The sequence below is a fragment of the Hemiscyllium ocellatum genome, unplaced genomic scaffold (assembly GCF_020745735.1).
Source record: "Hemiscyllium ocellatum isolate sHemOce1 unplaced genomic scaffold, sHemOce1.pat.X.cur. scaffold_127_pat_ctg1, whole genome shotgun sequence".
In the NCBI taxonomy this organism is placed as follows: Eukaryota; Metazoa; Chordata; class Chondrichthyes; order Orectolobiformes; family Hemiscylliidae; genus Hemiscyllium; species Hemiscyllium ocellatum.
In genome coordinates, this window is record NW_026867726.1 from 796,468 (window position 1) to 813,651 (window position 17,184).

General features: G+C 40.6%; 1 long non-coding RNA gene across 1 annotated transcript in view; it reads right to left on the minus strand.

The window, feature by feature from the left end:
- Nucleotides 1-1,221: 1,221 nt before the first annotated feature.
- Nucleotides 1,222-17,184, minus strand: part of LOC132809481 (uncharacterized) — a 37,594-nt gene continuing 21,631 nt past the window's right edge. The window contains exons 3-5 of the long non-coding RNA XR_009642350.1: nt 3,592-3,661; nt 2,421-2,571; nt 1,222-1,838 (exon numbers count right to left, since the gene is read on the minus strand). This is a non-coding gene — a long non-coding RNA (uncharacterized LOC132809481). The remainder of the gene's footprint in view (nt 1,839-2,420; nt 2,572-3,591; nt 3,662-17,184) is intronic.

The following is a 17,184-nucleotide window of genomic DNA, read 5'->3' on the forward strand; positions in this document are numbered from 1 at the left end:
TTGAGAGATTGCACATTGCAATGTCCTTGCAGTATTTATTGTACGGAAACATAATTCCACATTTATACCCCTTACTGGATTGCACAATTATTATATCTAAGATATATTAGCAACAAAGGGATTTTAAAAATCATATTCGTGAATTTGAGAATAATGAGATGTCTCATCTTGATATTAGACTGAGTAATATATAGAAATGAAGAATAATATTGCAGGGAAACATAATTGGAGCTCTCTGAATTTCAAAGGCTGAGATAATTGTTATGTTTCACCTGAGCAAAAATCAGATATTTACAAAGAATTTTGCAAGGGATATTATTGGTCATTTTGTCTTTGGATTGGCCTGAACAAATATGTATTAATATAGTAGCATTGACAATCATATGTAATTGCTGGGCTGAAAAGTAAGAGGATAGCTCTTGTATTTATTGGCAAGAATTATAATGAAACGTTTACTGTGGTTACTGCATTCTGTAGCAATAAGATCAAGATCAATGGCTGTTAGAATCCTTGGCCACTCGTAATGAAGAATAAACACTGCTGTGAGCAATACGTATCTTGGGTAATTACAGAACAGAAATTTCAGAAGACACTCATTGTATTTCCTGGAGGGAATGATAATCAGATGCTTACTGTGGTGATTGATCTCAGGAACAATAAGACAGTTACTCAGATTATTCCACTGAACAGTAATTAAATGATCATGAGACCATTGTCTGGCTTTATGAATAGTGTTTTGTGTGAGCATTGATTTCAATAACAATGCCATAGTATACAAGTCTACAGGTTAGGTGAGTTGGCCATGCTAAATGGCCAATAGTGTTTATGGATGTGTAGGTTAGGTGCATTAGTCAGGGGAAATGTTGAGTAATAGAACAAGGGAATGTGTCTGGGTGGGTTACTCTTCTGAGGGTCGGTGTGGACTTGTTGAGACAAGTAGCCTGTTTCAACACTGTAGGGATTCTATGACTCTATGATTCTTTGATTTAGGAATAGATTGATAAGCGAGTGCTAAAGATACTATTTAAAGTCAACAAAATCTTTATGTTTAGTAGAATTGCTTAGCAAAATGCATTGAAGCCGTCATACACAAAGTGAGATAAGTGGAAGTAGTATTGTGATATTTTAAATTTGAAAAACTACAGTGTCCTCAAATCTAAAATTTAGAGACAATGAAATGTGATACATACATTTATTAATGACCTGAAGATAATAAATTGCAGATTCTGTGATTATTGGAATGAACAACAGACAGAGCAAATCCAAAATTGGATTGAAAAGCAATTCAAACTCTGCTTAGATATTTTCTAATCACCATTCGAAGCTGTTTTGGTGCATCTCTGTTGAAGATGGGAACTCAACGCACACTTCCTGGTCTCGTGGGAGACACTCTACTGGAGCTCCACAGGTTCCTTTCATTATGTTCCCACCAAGGAAGGGTGGGATTATAATTAATTGTGATTACTCAAATGAAAACTAACCAGTGTTCACTCCGATAATTGGGCTGGGAATTAATTTGACTGTTTCTATGCAATGGACTGAGAATGAAATGGTAATTCACAATAATGATGGTACTAAGTATATAGGCTCTTACGTAAAAATTACTATCGTGACAATTGAAGGAAAAATAAATAGATATATCATGCGCTTATTGTAAATTCATGAAAAATACAACTGCTGAATATGTTTAAAGCAATTTTTCTGATAATGAAAAGATAATTAGAATGCTTAGCACCAGATGGAATCACCAAAAGAAAATTATTCACTGTGACTATGCAGCTGCAGGCAGCTCCCCTTCCTTCCACAAATGTACAACTTCCAACAATTCAAAATGTACTCTGATTGATAAAGGGAAGAACAAACACATGTAAGTTTTTTTCTCGTGTTTACAAAAAAAAGTCACAAATTTGAATATTTTTAGCTTTAAAATATTTAACCCTTGCTGAGATCAGAAATACAATAAGCCTTCACGTTGAAGAAAAATGTAATCAAATCAAATCAAAATATACATCAATATTCACAATAATTGGGAGAGTGAACACTGCAATATCTTTCCATCAGTTGATGTACAGAGCTATAATTCCACTTTTCTATCCCTTACTGGATTGATCAGTTATTAGATATTAGCAATAACTAAATTATTAATATGCTGTCAGTGAACTGAATATAAAAGAGAAATCTCACATTGCTGTTTGAACATACAATGTGCTGAAATAAACAGTAATTATTGGTGAAATGTCATTAGATATCTCTGAATCGATGAGGCTATGGTTACTTTGATTGTTGAAATGAGTGGCATTCAGATATTTCCAATGAGCATGGGATGGAAAATCAATCTTTTTGGTATAGACGTAAAAAAAATGTTTTATTGGAGTATTGTCAATAAGAAATATAGGATTAAATTATGATGTGCATCTCACCTTACCGAATATTTTCAAGTTTTCTAAAAGGTTTCTAGTCCAACCATCAGTTTAAAAGGGGTCATTTTGGTTCAGCAGATCAGTAACTGCAAACATTTTCAACACATCTCCATCAAAGCTGATAATTCAGAAAAAAATACCAAAGCATTACCTGTGTAAATGACAAAATATATCTTTAGATTAGAGTCAAGTTCATTCTCTATTTATTTTATTCCTATTTTTGACACCAGTGACTAAATATTGATTAGATTAAATGTCATATGTGTTAGACATGAGTTTTCTCTCAAAGATCTGTGCAACACAGGAATGGGCCCTTTGGCCCATAACGTTGTGCTGAACATAATGCAAAATAAACTCACCCCTTCGGTCTACCCTTGGTCCATATCCTTCCAAATTATCTAAATGAACATTTAAAAAGCCCTAATGTATCTGCCTCTACCACCAACCCTGGAAGTTCATTCCAGACACCTACCACTCCCTTTGTAAAAAACAAATTGCCCCTCTCATGCCCCTTGAACTGTCTCCCCTAACCTTAAACGCATGTCACATACTTTTGACGTTTCAACTCTGGGAAAACCATTTTGACTGTCAGCTCTATTTCCGTATCTCCTGATTGAATAGACTTGCATCAATTCTTCCTCCATCCTCCGCTACTCCACAAAAAAGCAACCTGAGTTTTTCTCACGTCTCCAAATCCAGGCAGCATCCTGGTAAATGCCCTCTGTACCCTCTCCAAAGCCACCATACCCGTCCTATAATGTGGCGAATAGGAGTGAATACAATACTTTAAGTATGCCTTAACCAAAGTCTTATAAAGTTGCTTCATGCCATCCTGACTCTTGTCATCAGTTCCCTGACCAATAAAGGCAAGCATGCCATTTGCCTTCCTGACCACCCTATCTACTTGCATGGTCACTTTCAGGGAGCCATGGTCTTGAACGCCAAGATCTCTTTGAACAACAAAGCTGTTCAGGGTCCTGCCATTACCTACTTTTCCTTAATATTTGAGCTCCCAAAGTGAAACACCTCACAGTTGTATGGATTAAACTTTGCCTTTAATTTCTCTGCCCATATCTGCAATTTATCTTTTTCCTGTTTCATTCTTTGACAACCCTCTACATTATCCACAACTGCACTGAACTTTGTATCATCTGCAAACTTATTAACTCACCAAATTAGATTTTAATCCATGTCACTTACATATATTTGTCCCGCAAACAGAAGGGTTCCAGTGCAGATCCCTGTGGGAAAAAGACAGAAAATGAGGAAAATGCAGAATTCTTGAATAAATGAGGTTTCTTTCAATGACAAAACTATTCTGATGAATAATCTCTGAAGGTGTGATTTTTGTTTTGAAATTAACCCAATATTTTAATTCTCAGTTTACTGATCTTATTGAATATCTAGTACAAACTGCTGTGAAAATATTGAATCGTTTTAAGTGTTTAGTTCCAACATTAATTATTCTTTAATTGTAATTTCAATTATCACACCATCATGAGAGTTGAATCTATTATTTCTTAGTGCCAGTATCATGATGAAATATTTACACTCGTTTCAGGTCAACACACCTGCAATCAAGCAAAGTTTTCTCACCCAACACTCATAGTAACTATCTCATTCTCTTTCATTTGAATTCTCATTTTAATTAAATGATCATTAATCAGTCTTATCCATTAAGAGATGACTAACTAGTTTTCACATCAATATTTCAGTTCTTTCCAACATATTGTACAATTACATTGCAGTAAGGGTTTCTCATCATTCTTAAATTTGTTATCAGCTATTTTTGTGTCTGATTTCCAGTATCCACAGTTTTTTTGCGTCCTTGTATTAATTGTATTTCATTTCAATGCTAACATTTCTATATTTCTAATTATTACAATAAGAGCTAAGTATTTTTCATGTTAAACATTGTATTAATTTCACGTGTTTCTTGTGTATACAAACCAGAATTAACAAATGTTTGCTCTATTCTTTTACAATAAATCTTGAATTCTTAGAAATCACAATTTTGTGAAAATGAGGGAAATTATCTTTCGATTAATAGTCACATTGAATGACTAATGCTTTACTTCCAAGTCATGAGCATTACAAAGCAGTTTAATTTTGAGTACATAAATGACTGCTTCAAACATATTTAATTACTTGATTATCATGAGATTTATATTTGTTTAAGATCATTGTCGCTTCGTTCCAACATTTTTATGAATTACTAATTCCTTTTATCAGTCCATTACACACTGGAATTGTCGAATACAACCCAGTCTGATTATCACAATAAATATTTGAGCAGTTTTCCCTGTGAGTAACCACCGTAAGTATGTGATTATAGTCCTGCCCTTCTTGCATAGGAACATTATGTAGGGCTCTGGTAATGTCTGTACTGAAAGACCAGGAGGTATGGATTCAATTCTAAACTTCAACAGAGATGTGTCAAAGCACATCAGAGTTGATTAGAAAATATCTAAGTGTCTACTGAATTATTTTTCAATCCAACATTTTCTCAACTTGTATCCGTTGTTCTTGTAATGTTCACAATATCTTGAATTTATTTGCTTCCGTTCACTGACTAAACTATGAATGTTATTATGCTGCTTCTAAGTACCTCTCAACTTTTAATAACTTTGCAGTCATAAAGATTCTACAGTGTAAATTACATTTAAGGTAAGGAGGAAAGATTTAAAAGGGATCTGAGGGGCAACTTTTTTCACAAAGTGTGTTTGGCTCACACGGAATGAGCTGTGAGAGGAAAGGCGTTGGCTGGTACAATTATAACATCTAAAAGACTTTTGGACAGTTACATGGATAGAAAACGTCCAGAAGGATATGGAACAAACACAGGAAAATGGGGCTAGTTTAGTTTAGGGAACCTGGCCGGGCTGCCTGAATGGCCTGTTTCCGTGCTGTACCAAGCTAGCAGAGTACAATTCAAACTTGACTGCGATGGGTAAAGGAGAGAACAAACGGGTGTTGATTCGATTTTGCGTCCATAAAAAAGTGACATGAATTTTAAATAATTTTGTCACAAGAAATAGTTCACTCTTATTGTGATCAGAAATACAATGAATGTGAGCATTGAAGTCAAATATAATTAAAACAATTCAACTGTGTTTATATGGTTAAAATAAAAATTGATATTCACAATCATTGTGCGTTTGTACCCCGCCATATCTTCACATTACTTCATGTACTGAGCCATTATTGCATTTACTGAGCATAAATATACCCCCGACTGAACGGAACAATAATTAGATGTTAGCAACACTTAGATTTTGAAAATCTATCAGTGCACCGTGAAGAAGGAGAAATTTCTGTAATTTTATCCTGATCGATGATCAAACATTTGTGTCTGAATCAGGAAGAAAGTAAGGAGATAACCAAAGTGAATATCAGAGTGACCACAAGATACAGTCCATGACATTTGATAGAAAAAGGAATTTGCATAATTTCATGGCTATTGAACGTTAATAATTAATTCCCTCCGCAGGTACTGAAACAGTCCAAGTACAACAAGATCTGGACAATATCCAGGTTTGGGCTGACCAGGGGCAAGTAACATACATTCCACACAAATGCAGGCAATGACCATCACGTATAAGAAATAATCTAACCACCATCCCTTGACATTCGATGGTGTTGCCATCACTGAACACCCACTATCAACATCCTGGGAATAATCATTGATCAGAAACTGAATTGGTCTCACCACATAAACACAGTGGCTACAAGAGTAATTCAACTGCTGTCTCCTGAAATCCTGTCCAACAGCTACCAGACACAACTCAGGAGTGTGATGGAATACTCCCCACTTGCCTGGATAATGCTGCCCTCACAACACTCAAGAAACTTGATACCATCTGGAACAAAGCAGCCGGCTTGAATGACACAGCATCCATAAGTATCCACCCCCCACCCCCACCACTGTTGCTCCGTAGCAGCAGTGTATACTATCTACAAGATGCACTGCAGGAATTCACTAACCAGCACCTTTTAAACCCATGACCACGTCCATCGAGAAGGACAAGGGCAGCAGCTAGATGGAAAGGCAACTATCTTCAAGTTCCACTATAAGGTACTAATCACCCCAAATTGGAAATATATAGCTGTTCCTTCACTGTCGCTGGGTCAAAATCCTGGAAATTCCCACCCCAAAGGTATTGTGCTGTATACCCACAGCAGGTAGGCTGCAGCGGCTCAAGAAGACAGCTCACCACCAATTTCTCAAGGGCAACTAGGGATGGGCAATAAATGCTGGGCCCAGCCAGTGACACCCACATCACATCAAATAAATATTTTAAAAATGTGTACAAGATAAAACCAGCTCCACACTGTCCTGGCTGCAATCTCTGCCCCTTATTGACAAAGATAAACGAATCTGACCTTGCTCAACTTTCTCATCAAAACCAAGTACAGTATTCACCCCAGCCCTCTCTTATATGAACCAGCAGCATTTCCATCACCAACAGTAGATCCTCTTAAAATATTTTGTCAGTAACTTTTAATTAACTGGTTACTACAATTACAATGCAATCTGTACAAACAGACCAAATACCTTTTATGCAACAACAAATTTTCTGACAACTTTTCTCGATCTTTGTCATTCTTTTTAGTTCGATGAGGTAGGGAGGGATGGAAACACGACAGTGATGTAAGATATATGTAATACAGTGAGACAGGAAAGCTAGTATGGCTCATGTTAACTCTTGGACCCCACACAGTGAAGCAACACATTCACTGCATAATAAACATAACATAACATTTCAACCCCCCTCACACCCGGCGTGACAGAAATAAAATGTGGATCGGTTGGACAGGATAGGTTTGTTACAGTTAGAGTTTGGGAGAGTGAGGGGTGACATGACTGAAGTATCTAACATCCTGAATGGTTTGATAAGGTGGATGTGGAAAGGATGTTTCCACTTGTGGGTCATTCCTGAACTAGAGGGAACTGCTTTAAAATTGGGTTCACCCTTTCAGGACAGCGATGATGATATTTGTTTCCCATCAGAGGGCTGTGCAAATTTGGAACTCTCTGCCCCAGAAGGTGGGCTCACTGAGTATTTTAAGACACAAGTTGATAGATTCTTGTGAAGGGACGTTGAGGGGAGATGGAAGACAAATCACTAACAGATCAGGCCTGGTCTTATTGAATGGTTGGGCTCGAGGGGCCGAATGGTCACCTTCTGCTTCTCTCACACATGATCCCCGGACTGAGAGCTTTGTTTAAAATTCATTCACTGGGATGTAAGTGCCACTGGCTGTGGGCAACATTATTCCCCAGAGAGCAGGTAAGAATCAACCACATTGCTGTGGGTCAGGAGTCACATGTAGGCCAGACCAGGTCAGGATGGCAGTTTCCTTCCGTAAAGGGCACCAGTGATCCAGATGGGTTTTTCCTGACAATCGAGAATAATTTCATCAATAGACTCATAATTCTAGATGATTATTAAATTCAAGTTCCACATCTGTCGTGGTGGGATTCGAATGAGGGACCCCAGAATATTCGCTGTGTCTCTGCATTAACAGTTCAGCAATTACAGGACTGTTACCGAGCTACAAAGTGTGGAAACCAAAACCTTGATCAAACAGGGAGAATTAAGGAGCGTTGAAGGGAATGGGGGAAGAGAATGACCAAGTTTAGGTTCAAGGCAATTGAAACTACAGACACCAACAGGGAGGAGAACAAAGTAAGAAACCCTCACACAGCTGGAATTGGATAAGTGCAGATACCCCAGGGAGGTGTGGAATTACACAGGGAGGACAGGGTGAAGGCCCGGGTAGGTTTAAAAGCAGTGAACCAAATTTTGAAAATATCTTTCTGAACATAATGTAGATCAGGTTAAAACTGAGGTAGGTGTCTGACACAACTTGCTGCAAGGTCACAGCCAGTAGAATCTGAGGTGATCATGAGGTAATGGAGGTTGAATGTGGGAGACAAGCTGGGACTGTATTGGAATAGTCACAGTGAGAGGGAACAAATGCTGGATACAGGGTTTCAGCAGCTGACGGACTGACGCTGAGGTGAGCCATCGGAAACTGAGCAAGTGACCACCATCTAATAGGACAGAGAAACTGATCCATCAGCCTGAAACTGACTGACCACGTGGCTGTCAGTGACTCCAACACAAGTGAATGGAAACATTGCTCAGAGCCTGTTTCTGTAACATTCAACACAACCAGGAAATAAAAAAAATGAATAATTAGCTGAAAACAAGGCAACTGCTCTGTTAGAGTCTAAACTATTCAATGTTCAGTTACTGAACATTATTGATTCACAGAATATTCTAACCTGCACAATCACAGTAAAAGGGGAAAGTAAACAACATTCTTGGCAAAGACATAATGAAACAACTGCTTGTATAAAACAGCTCAGCACAAAGGGGCTGAATCCTCCACAAACTGACAAACACAGGTACCATCGGTTTATAGATAGACAATGAAATTCTTCAGAAAAACACTTCCCTGCCGATGGTGTGTGAACTGCCACTTATTTCCTTTGAAAAGAGTCACTGTTTCCCCTCAGAAAAGCAGGTGTGTCGCGCACTTACAGACTGACTTACAGACAAAGGAAACCTGATCTGAGACTCGCAGGTTAATGAAGCTATTAGTGACAGTCCATTGCACACAACAAGAGCTTAGACCACAACAGATTCTAGTGAAACCAACAATGCAATGAAAAAGGTGAATTAGTCTTTATAATCATGCAGCCTCTCTCAATCAAATAATCCTAGTCAACTTCCAAACATTTTAAACTATTAATACCAATGTAGACATACTTATTTCCTTCCCTAATTTCCTCCAAAAATATATCTAATTATTCTCTTCAAAGTACATTTTAAATGGTCAATTCATAATCACAATTCATTTCCAATTATTCTTAGAGCAAAACAAGTTGCAAACTGAAATAGTTGTCACTTCAATAATGACACTGGAAACTTTGTTATGTAGTTTAACCATATTTCCAAATATTGTTTTGGTTCATTATTGCAGTGAAGCTAAAATTAAAGTCTTATTTATTTTCTCTGATATCCTTCCATTACTTTATTCCCTAATAACAATGCCCATGGTGTAATGGGTGACAAGCATTAAAATAAAATCAAATTTTCATTGCAAGAACTGGTACAAATGATCACATATTATTCAGTTCATTCATTGTCGTTGACGTTAAGAGTTATTTTCACTGTATGATCATGTTAAATTCACTTAAATAATCACAGTACAATCCTCACCTCTATAGATCTGTAAAGTGAATGTCAAGTTATAAATATTTCAAGTAAAACCAAATTCACATTTTGTTCTGTGTTATTCCTGGAAGGACAGAATGTGTTCCATTATTATGGGGAACAGGAACAAGTGAAGGTGGTGCCTCTCAGACGTGAGGCCTTAAAGCCAAAGGGCCAGCTGGCAGTCACAGTGGGGGATGTACCTAGTGCCCCGCTCTCCTCAGAAGGCAGTGAGGATGGTGACACTGGGTAGAACGGGTTAGATGATGAAGCGCCCACGTATGGACAGAGGGACAGCAATGGGTGGGATGACCCACTGCCCTGTAAGGCCCAGAAGGCCGTGTCCATGGCACCGCTCGGCATCAAAGCTCAACGTGGCTCGACAGTAGGGAGCAACAAAGGGAACTGACAGAAACCAAACCTGAACCGTTTCCCCGGCTGAATGACAGGTGTTGGTGAATGACCACCCAGCCTGATAGAGAAATGGTATTAATGGGCCTTATTGAGACAATATGGATTAGTTAATTGAGGTACACAGTCTCACCGATGATGATGTCAGCCAAGATCTCTCAGGCCAAGATACCCTGACGTGTACAGCAGAATCTGTCCCTGCAATGAGAGGGTGAGGGTGTGAGCCGGTTCCCCCCAGTGCACAGCTGACCAGTGCCTCCAGGCATTTACAGATATTGCAGGGACACACTGGGGAGGGGACAGGCTGAATGGTCTAAAATAACCTTGGTGACTCATGGAGCCAAGGGTAATATCAAGAATCATACAGAGAGGAAGCCTGAGGTGTGTAAGGAACACGGGGGATTACCAAACCCCAAAGTGTGATGATGAAATAGGTTTGATGTGTTTAAAAGATGACATGGGACCCCATTTAACTGTAATTATAAACATGGGACTCCCAGTGGGAGATAATTCTAACCAAATGCTGAATTGGTCATGAGAGCTGAGGCAAACGCAGAAACACAGAAGAATAGATTCAATACAGGGAGGGTAATCAGACCCACAATGTTACAAGGGAAGCAGGAAAGGGCACATAGCCAAGGAACGGAGGCAGAGAGAGGAAGATAGATGTTCACATTGTGTGTGGCATGTGCTCACGTAGGCACATGCAGAGCCCATGAATATTTATTGATGCTGTGTTTGCTGTATTAATAAATATTAATACAGGAGCAGCTATATCAGTTACCGATATGGATTTGCCCCCACCCTCTCAATTACTAAAATGAGAGCATTTGGAGAGGGAATCGAGGAAGCTGGATAAAATAACCCGATGCAGATCACCGATATGGCAAAATATACTCAGATATGGGAGTGTGAAACTGAGGAAGGGACCATTCTGGGAGTTGCCATTTTAGAACAGTTCGGAGCAACTATTGATGTAGAGACCTGAACTGTAATATGGGAACAACCTGGACAGGCCTGAGACAGGAAGCAAAGGAGAGGCGACATCTTCAGAGTAGTTGTATTGCAGGGAGACTGGAACAGTCAGGGAATCTGGGGAGTTATAGCTAGGACCCAAACAGCAGTGTGGGGAACTCAAACAGGAATGTGCGTTATTATCTGTGGATCCTGTAAAGATCGAGGGCCCTCTCACTCCCCCCACACACAGGATCCCATTAAAGCTGGGGCTGAGGAGGCAGTAATTGTGACAGTAACAGATTGAGAGAAGCAGGGAACAGTCAGACCGACAGTATCCCAGACTAATTCACTGAATCCAGACGGCTCATCCCACCTCACTATTGATTATACCTCCCTCAGTAAATCCGCCTCTAAAGAGTATCCTACAGTAGCAAACCACACCACTGTATTTAATGGATTGAAATCGCAACAGGATATAGTCTCAGCCCTTGATATTGTGAATGGGTTCTGGTCCATAATGGCAGAATAAGCTGGTGTTTACTATCAAAGGAAAACAGTACACCTGGATCCAGTTATCTCAGGGATCCCATAATATTCCATTATATCCCACCGATGTATGGCTGATGGAGTTAGTCTATTTAATCTTACCAACACCTCATTACCTCAGTTGGTGAGAAAGAACATATCCAAATATTAAACATAGTATTGTGTCAGTTCAGGCAGGCCGGGCTTAAAATTAACCCACAGAGAGTGCAACTGGGAAGGTAAGTAGAGGCGTACCTGGGACATCATATCAGGGAGATCAAATCAGGAAGGCAGAGGGGATAATCCCATTGGAACGAAAGACCATGATTTTAAAACTATCCATCTGCACATCGCAAAGGGGTAAGGCAAACTTTAGATTGTTTAATTATTGGAGGCCTTTTGTGGAGGCCAGAATTGGCAGAACCATCACAAGCCCTGACAGAAGCACGGACATTAGCCAGGGGTCAGGGAGTCAGCATATACACAGACAGTCAGCATGCCTTTGGTATTGTTCATGACCATGTGTTGGTCTGGGCTCGGTGAGGGTACATCACCTTGTCTGGGGGCCACATAGAGCATGAGGAACCGGTCAGAGAGTTAGTGGAAGCAGCTAACTTTCCCAATGAAGCAACAATAATAAATATTAGAGCTCACAGGAAAGTAGAAACCCCACACCAACAGGGCAGTGAGTATGTGGATAAGGCAGGTAAAATACTGACTGAAACAGTGCAGAAATTTGAGGAGATGGCAGTGGCAGGAGCTGCAGAAGTGAGAGAGGAAGGTTTAAAGATATTCCCAGAAACAGTCCCACAACAGGAGAAAGAGGAATGGGAAAAAGGTGGGGCAGTAATAGGACAAGACAGAGTCTGGATGATCCAGCAGTGCCACCACACTGTATAAAGCAAACATTATTAAAACCATATCATGGGTCAGCCCATATTTAGCAGGATACAATGCAATATCAGATGCTCCACTACAGGGGGAGGCCTGGAACAGGGAGAGATAAAGCAAGGTTTTGTCGAAGGTGTGTAGTGTGTTCACAGTGTGAGCCAGGGAAAGCAATCAGGATAAAATGGAGGCAGCAGCAGGGACCCAGGGGCCCATGGGAACAATTACAGATGGATTTGACACAGACACCCATCCCAATCCCAGGGAAGGAAATCCTGCTGGGTCTTAATAAACAGGTTTACGCAGTGGGTGGAAGCATTCCCCTGCAGATTTTGACCAAGGGACACATGTTACAGGGAACGTAGTTCAACAGCTCTGTGGCCTGTTTGGTACTGAACAGAAACCCCATCTCCCATACCACCCCCAGAGCTCAGGGACAGCAGAAGGAATGAAGCAGACACTGAAAGCTAGTCTGACTAAGGCCCTCCCAGAGACAGGCAGAGATGGGTTAGAGTACTCCCCACCATCCTAATTAAATTAACATCAACCCCAGCAAAGGGAACAAGGCAGTCCCCCTTTGAATTAGTGACCAGACGGACTATGCAGGTGCCACAGGGTGTGGCAGTGGGAGTGCCCGAGATGTCCAATGGCAAGGATAGGGTCAAACAATTCTTGAATGAACTGGCAAAGCAACTGCATGAGCTGAGAGGGGAAGTTGCAGAGGGACAGCGAATCAGAAACTGGGAAAGGGAGCACAGAAATATCCGAGCTAACATTCCAAACCCAGGAGATCAGGTCGAGTGAAAATATTAGCGGAAAGCATGAAGGAAACCCAGCTGTACTTGGCTGGGGAAGCCACAGAGTTCTCGAGAGGGAGCTCTCCCACCATGCTTAAATGAGGAGCGCTGTATAAAGGTCACCGCACTGCTAAACTCAGGCTCCTCTTTGATACTTCTCCCAGCAACAGTTGTGCAGGGACATGTTGCTGGCTGGAGGTCTGTGGCCAGTGTCTCTGTTCCACAAGGATCAGAACTGGGACATCTGTTGTTTGCAACATATATCAGTGATTAGCAAGAAAATGTAAACAACTGAATTAGCAAGTTTGTAGATGGTACAATTGATGAAGCTGTGAACAGTGAAGAATGTTGTCAAAGAACACAGCAAGAAAGATCAGTTAGAAGGTTATACGGAGAAAATACAGATAGATCTGATTTGGACAAATGTGTGGTGATGCATTTTGGGAGGCACATTGCAAGAGGAATGTATACACTAAACGGAAGGGCCCTGAGCAGCATTGATATACAGAGGGATCTTCAGGTGCACGTTCACAGCTCCCTGAAAGTGGTGAAGGAGGTGGATGGCAGGCTTGCCTTCTTCTGTCAGGGGAGTGAATATAAAACTGTAATCAGGCCACCTTTGGGGTATTGTGTGCCGTTTTGATCACCACATAAGGAGGATGTGGAGGCTTTGGAGAGGCTGAAAACAGGTTTACCAGGATGTTGTCTGGATTGGGAGAGGTTGGAACATCTTGGGTTGTTGTCACTAGAAAGTCAGTGGCTGCGGGGTGAACCAAGAGGCACAGAGTGAATAATCTGACTCTTTTTCCAAGGTGGAAACGACAAATTCTAGAGGCCGTAGGTTTAAGGGGAGAGGGGGCACGTTTAAAGGAAATGAAAACCAAAACAACTGCAGATGCTGTAAACCAGAAACAAAAACATTTTTGTGAAAAGTTCAGCAGGTCTACCAGCATCTGTGAAGAGAAATCAGCGATAACGTTTCTGAGGAAGGGTGACCAGACCCGAAACATTAACTGATTTTTCTTCACAGATGCTGCATGACCTGCTGAGCATTTCCAACAATGTCTGTGCAGGTTTAAAGGAAGTTATGTCGGGCAAGTTTCTTCTCCAGGAGGTGGTCAGTGACTAGAATGTACTTGCCTGAGAGTTGGTAAAAGCAGAAACAATCACAATGTTTAAGAGGCATTTGGGCAGACACATAAGCAGACATGGGTTGGCAGGGATATGGACCATATACAGGCAGATGGAATTAGTTTGGAATGGTATCATGATCCGTACAGACATAGTGGGCCGATTATCCCAGTGCTGTCCTGTTCTGTTTTCCGGGGCATGTAGAATGTGTCGAGCAAGAGATAATATTTTGAGTGGAATATGTCTCTTCATTAGAACACATAGTAAGTTGATGCATTTTGAGAGAAGCAGTGTAGAAAGGGAATATATATTTGATTGGAACAGACACAGTGAGCAGGACAGCAGGATGGGGGACAATATGTACAAATCATTTAAGGAGAGAGAACATAAAGTGTTTTGAGTAAACGTATAGGATACTGGGCTTCATTAATAGAGGGAATGATAACAAACTCATGGAATAGATGCTGACCATTGACAAATCTCTAGTTAGGTCACAGTCAATCATTGCATCCAATTCTGGTCACCAGATTCCTGGTCAGAATGGGGAATTTAAAATACCACAGAGGGGCCAGTTCCATACTTTGCTTTCTTTCAGGATGCATTGGCGACTCAAGGGTTAAACATTCTCCTGCCAAAAGCCTTACTGCTGCATTGTAAGAGTACGAGGCCTGTACTCTTACAATACAGACAGAACACCTCAGTAGGGGGAGGCGGACTGTACCTTCAAAATAGAACGCATTGCAGCCACACATGTGGATTCCCCCGTAACCCCAGACAGAGGAATTTGCCCTTTCCAGATAAGACTGAGAGCCCTGGGCACAACCCTGTTAAACTGCCTCCCGCTCCCATTGTCTTACCTCCCCTCCATATTAGCATAGGTAAGTGAATCCCCCATTTACTGAAGGAAGAACCCTTCTGCCTTAATCTCTTCCCATCAACACATAATCATGAACAATACGATAATCAGTTTCTGTAATCCATTCACACTTTATCACAGGACATCGCCATTCATCAAGCTTTGTAAGGTCATAATTACCTGCTTTAAACTGTGTAATGACAATCGCCCATGTGACTGATATGTCTTTGTCTAATTCCTATTAAATATACTGTCTCTGTGGGTAAGGCAGAGATTCATGAAGAACAGTCTCTGCAAGTAGACACTCGGCTACATTAGAGACATTTTGAAACTCCCACCAGCTGTCCAATAATAAAACTACTGCTGTTGTGCAGAAAACTTGTCTCGTCTGGATTTGTGGAACAAATTAGACATCAATATTGAATGATATGAGTGATGTTCAGAGTGTGGAGTACAGACTTACTGGTGTGGTTCACTGATGAAGAAAATGCAGTCACTGAATTGATTTGAAGAAATTTGTATTTTCTTTGAATTAAACAAGTTGAATATATTTTTGATAAAGCTATATAAGATTATAACACACCTAGATATAGCAGACAAAAAATATCTGTATTCAATAGGTGATCGCACAAGAATTAAGATCAGATGTAAAGTTTTGATACAGCGGGAGATGAGCAAGTGTTTCTGCTGACTGTATTGGCTGGAAATATGCAGAACATGCTGCCTATTATGGTAGTGCAAGCAGAGAAGATGAATGATTGATAAAAACAATTAGATCAGATCTGAGGGAAATAAAATTGCAGAGTTTGGGGGACGTATGGGGAATGAGAATATTGGATTCTGCTACAGAGAGCCAGCTTGGATTTGATGGGCCTCTCTCTGTGCTGTAATGCATTTTATGTGGACTTGCTTAACTTGCTCTGGTCACCGATTAAATTGTCATTGAGGTAAATCTGCTCAGTGTTCCTACTCAGTCTAACACAGGCTGTCCTTCCTCAGCAGGAGATAAAGTTTTACTGCCTTATACTGGGTTCTGGGGGGGGGGGGGGGGGCGGGGGGTTGGGGGCGTAATGGTGTGTATAACAGTCTGCCAGCACTTATCTGAAATCAAAACACTAGTGCAGCCACACTAGGGACAGACTCTGGAAATGTGGGGAATGCCAGAAGGGAATTCTTTACCCATTCCCACCTGGAAACGGGCCAAACCAGTCAGACGGGGGAGAAGCTGTTCACCTGCTGTGTGTGTGTGTGTGTGTGTGTGTGTGTGTGTGTGTGTGTGTGGGTGGGGGGGGGGGGGGGGGGGGGGGGGGGAGGGGGGGGGAGGGGGGGTGGAGAGGAGGGTAAGGGATTCACTCAGGCAGCCATTCTGCTGAGACACCAATGAATTTACTCATAAACACAACTTGAAGGACTTTTTTTTCTCTTTTCACACCAAGTAATGAACAATGGTATTGGCAGTCCTTCAAGTTATTTTGCGTATAGAGAACTTAGCTTTGGGAATGTTCACAGCATTGTGGAACATGTACACATTCACACTGGGTAGAGACTTTTATTTTCCTTTATTCATTCACAGGATGAGGGTATCGCTGGCCCGGCAGCATTTCCTGCCCATCCCTAATTGCCCAGAGGGCAGGTATGAATCAACCTCATTGCTGTTTATATTGATATTAATCAACACGAATGTCAGACTAAATTAATTATCATCAAACTCAAATCCATTTGATATTCATATATTTACAATCAGTGTTCAATTCACCAAATGTAGCTGAAGATAATAATCTTCAAGTAATTCTAACAGAGAAGATACCTGAATACTTGTTCAGCAAATTAAAGCCTGTTGTGTTTAGATAGTAATAATTTTAAAAAAGTAACTTGAGAATAATGAAAGAAGTTGATTGTTGGGTAACTGATAATCTTGTTTTAATCTGAAGTTAATTTAGGATTAGTTAACAAATGGTAGGGAATCCCAGCCC